General features: G+C 37.6%; 1 pseudogene across 2 annotated transcripts; it reads left to right on the plus strand.

Moving 5' to 3' along the window:
* The first annotated feature begins 1,115 nt into the window (after positions 1-1,115).
* On the plus strand, positions 1,116-3,987 carry LOC149163440 (pentatricopeptide repeat-containing protein At3g24000, mitochondrial pseudogene; annotated as a pseudogene). 2 transcript variants are annotated; one of them, XR_016260618.1, is made up of 2 exons: positions 1,385-1,519; positions 1,614-3,987. The product of XR_016260618.1 is annotated as a pentatricopeptide repeat-containing protein At3g24000, mitochondrial pseudogene, transcript variant X2 (transcript). The 2 variants fall into 2 exon arrangements; XR_016260617.1 differs by having other exon boundaries at positions 1,116-3,987.
* Positions 3,988-4,386: the final 399 nt, after the last annotated feature.

A 4,386-nucleotide genomic window follows, 5' to 3' on the forward strand; every position in this document is an offset into this window, starting at 1 on the left:
TTAATTCAAGTTCTATCTAAGAATTCATGTGTGCACCTTAGGTTTATCCAAGTTCTACTTAGAATCCAAAGAATCATTTGATAACCCTCAACATGTTATGCCATTTTAAGTTCTACTTGAGAATCTCTTACTGGACATACACAACATATTGGAAGTATTGAATGTACTTCAAAATTTCACGAAAGTGACAAGCATCCATGACCTAACCAAAGGTGAGATATAATTTAAATTGCATGCAGACTTTGACCACCTAGAGATATTGACATTGATAATAATGTAGTTGTAAATAATGTCCCCCCTTATGGGGGCTTGCTTTTGGATAAGCAACCACATGATATACAAATATTCAAACTTTTGCAGCCTTAGATTTCAATGACTTGGTTCACCTCTCATTATTTTTTTAAGGAACTTTACAATCCAATATGACATAAATATTGTGAGTTGCATCTCTATATTATTTAATTTGCATGCTTGGATTAGTTTCTCCATCTTAGTCTTGATGATGAACCACATTGGGTGGTTTGAAATGAGTTGACTCAAAATCCTTAATGTGATTGTACCAAAAAATCTGTCTCTAAATAAAATAATAATCATGATTGAAAAAGTAACATGTTAGCCAACATAAATCGACATCAATTCATTTGAATTTTAAAATTTTAAAATCTTTAAAATGTATTTTTTTTAAGGTGCCTATGAATATTGTTGTGTTGTTGTATTGAACCTCACTTTCGCACCCCAACTGAGAGAGAAGATTGAAATATATATAGGATGACTAAATCACTGAATGGATATAACTTCGATAAATTTGAAAAAAACAAACCAAAAATGTGCTTAATTCAAGACTTTTGTGATCTATACTAATCAAGTATAATTTATTTATTTTTTAATTGTAAGTTAAGAATAACATAAACTGACTGAAATATTTATAATTTTTAAGCTTATCTTTTAAATTAATCACATCATTAATTGTTGATTGAAATTTCGAATAATATGATTAGTTGTTTGCTCATCACATCATTTGAAACTTCCACAACTAACTAATGATGTGATGTGATTAATTGAAAAAACAATCTCAAAAACTAAAAAATAGACCATGATTAACACACCCACAATTATATCAATTATATTTATGCATCCAAAGAAATGCATATCCATCCAGTCCATGGACACTTTCCGTAAGTTCAATGCCTCTTAACTTGAGCCTATTAGAATAGATGGGGTTTTGTAGGTTGCAGCGCCTTAGAATGTAGAAGTCTGTCCATTTATAATTGAGATGGCAATATGTATGAGTCGTGGATTCGCATATTTCAATGGCAAGTGCCAATTTTTTGCTGGGACTATGGTTTATTACGAGTTGGTGAATCCCATCCACGCTTGCAATTGCTTAAATGGCGCCACATTTCTAAACTCTCAAATGAGAATCTGCAGTTTGCGAGGAGTTGGAGCAGCCATGGATGTGATTCTAATACGTATGGTACGCTACTGCAAGACTGTGTAAAGTTGAGAGCATTGGCAGAAGGTAAGAGGCTTCATACACGAATCTTTGTAACAGGACTGTTTCAAAATATTTTTGTAAGAAACCACCTCATCAATATGTATGCTAAATGTGGCAGCCTAGAGGATGCACGCCAAGTGTTTGACAGAATGTCAGAACGAAATTTGGTTTCGTGGACTGCTATGATTGCTGGATATGTACATAATGGTCAGGGAGAAAACGCCCTGCATCTGTTTCAACAAATGCAAAGGACAAAGGCAGGCGATAAGGTGAACCAGTTTACATATTCAAGCGTTCTCGGTGTATGTGCTGGCCTAGCATTGTTAGAGAAGGGTCGGCAGGTTCATTCCCATACCATCAAGACTGGTTTTAGTTTAGATTTATTTGTTGGGAGTAGCATCGTCGACATGTATTCTAAATGTGGGAGATTAGCAGATGCATGCAAATTGTTTGACAAAATGCCTGAAAAAGACCAGGTCTCATGGAGTGCTATGATTTCAGGGTATGTCCAGAATGATCAGTTTATGGAGGCTCTGACATTCTTTCGGCGAATGTGTTGTGAATATGTAAAGTTGGACCATTTTACTTTCTGCACAGCTCTTAGTGCATGCGCGGGCCAGAGAGACATTGAATGGGGTACACAAATTCATGGCTGTGTTATTAAATCTAGATTGGATTCAGAAGAATTTGTGGGGAATGCTCTTGTTGATATGTATGCCAAATGTGGATGCATGGGATATGCACGGCATATTTTTGACAAAATTCCTAAGCGAAATGTGGTTTCATGGAGTGCGATAATTGCAGGATATGTACTCATGGATAACAGTGAAGAAGGTCTAAGGTTTTTCGTGGAGGTGCTAAGAGAAGGCATGGAGCCCAATGAGTTTACTTTCTCAAGTGTTCTGAAAGCATGTGCCAGCCAAGCAGCATTGGAGCAAGGTAAGCAAGTTCATTCCCATATCACCAAAACTGGCTTCGCGTCCGATGTGTTTGTGGGGAGTGTCCTTGTTGATATGTATGGGAAATGCGGAATGATTGAGGATGCATACCATGTATTTCACAGAATGCACAGACGAAGTACCATTTCTTGGAATGCAATGATTGGGGGATGCGCACAGCATGGTCATGGCAAGGAGGCCATAGAACTCTTTGAGCAAATGTTGCAGACAGATGTGAAGCCCACTGACATCACTTTCATAAGTATTCTTTCTGCTTGTAGCCATGCAGGGCTAGTGGATGAAGGCTGCTGTGTTTTTGACTCCATGGCTCAAAAGCATGGCTTAATACCAAAATCAGAGCACTATGCCTGCATGGTTGACCTGTTTGGCCGAGCTGGGCATTTAGACAAGGCAGAAAAGCTTATAAACGAAATGCCATTGAAACCTTCTGCTTTTGTGTGGGGTGCCTTGCTTGGTGCCTGTAGGATCCGCGGCAATGCAGAACTAGGAAAATGGGCAGCTAAACATCTAATTGAGTTGGAACCAGAAAATGCTGGAGCACGGGTGCTTCTCTCTAACCTCTATGCCGCAGCTGGCATGTGGGAAGATGTTGCAAAAGTGAGGAAACTGCTAAAAAATAGCAGAATGAAAAAGGAATCAGGATGCAGCTGGGTTGATGTCAAGAACACAACCCATCGATTTGTTGCAGAAGATGGGTATCACCCACAAATGGGTGAGATATATGCAATGTTAGACAGCTTGTTTCGGCAGATGAAAGATGCAGGGTACGTGCCTGACACAAACTCCGTATTGCATGACATGGAGGAGGCACACAAGGAACAAATTCTATATCACCACAGTGAGAAGCTCGCCATAGCCTTTGCCTTGATAAGTATACCTCCGTGTGCACCTATCATAATTAAGAAGAACATTAGAATTTGTGGTGACTGCCATTCTGCCATCAAGTTCATATCCAAGATTGTTAAGAGAGAAATCATTGTTAGGGATACCAGCCGCTTCCATCATTTCAAGGATGGACTGTGTTCCTGTTTGGACTATTGGTGATGCTATTGTTGGTAAGAAAAGTTTTTCAAATATATCAGTGACAAGGTGTGGATTCCGGTATATTGAATTTACTGTCAATGGGAAATACACCACTTTGTGATTAACTGTGTGGGGATGGACTGTGATTAACTGTGTGGGGAGGGACAGACGAGCCAAACCTTGTTATAACAAACTGAGCAAGTGGCAATTTGTCTGGTTGAAAAAAGTACACCAAGAAACCTACAGTTTCAGATCAACGTGGAAGATCATACATCACTAAAACTGTACAACTTTGTCAAGCAAATATACCTGGAACGGACATCAATGCAATTGTGGAAGTTTTCGATTAAGCCAGAATCCGGAGCATCAGAAGAACAAGATGTTAGGTAACAACGGATTTCTTGTGTTTGATTAAATCAAACATCTGGATGCGTTTTATAAGCTGAACACTGAATACATGTCCTTCTTGTTGGATTTAGAGACGTCTAATTACAAATATTAAGTTGGACATATGTGCATTGTGATTATAATGTCAAACACTGTCAGCGAGATTACATTCTGACATTACATTTATGTAATGATTAAAATATGCCAAATAATGTGATTAATTAAATCATGGCATTATACGTATTTAAATAAGGATTTGGATACAAATACATATAGAATAATGTTAATCAATTACAATTGTTAATGGACCGATTATAATTGATTAAAAATAATAGCAGTAATAAATTTGAGCTGAATAAGGAAATCAGAATCTATTCTGATTGATTGATTGATTGATTGATTTCAAAATCTGAAATTTCAGATTTCTTGACAGACTTGTTTCAGCTAAATTTTAGGCTGCCCTAGGATTGGGGTTTTGCACTGCTATAAAATGGCTGAGTCTCCAAGGCTTGCAATCACTCA

The sequence above is a fragment of the Pinus tabuliformis genome, chromosome 5_1 (genome assembly GCF_031772625.1).
Source record: "Pinus tabuliformis cultivar Carrire ecotype Pingquan chromosome 5_1, CPIR1, whole genome shotgun sequence".
NCBI classification, from domain to species: Eukaryota; Viridiplantae; Streptophyta; class Pinopsida; order Pinales; family Pinaceae; genus Pinus; species Pinus tabuliformis.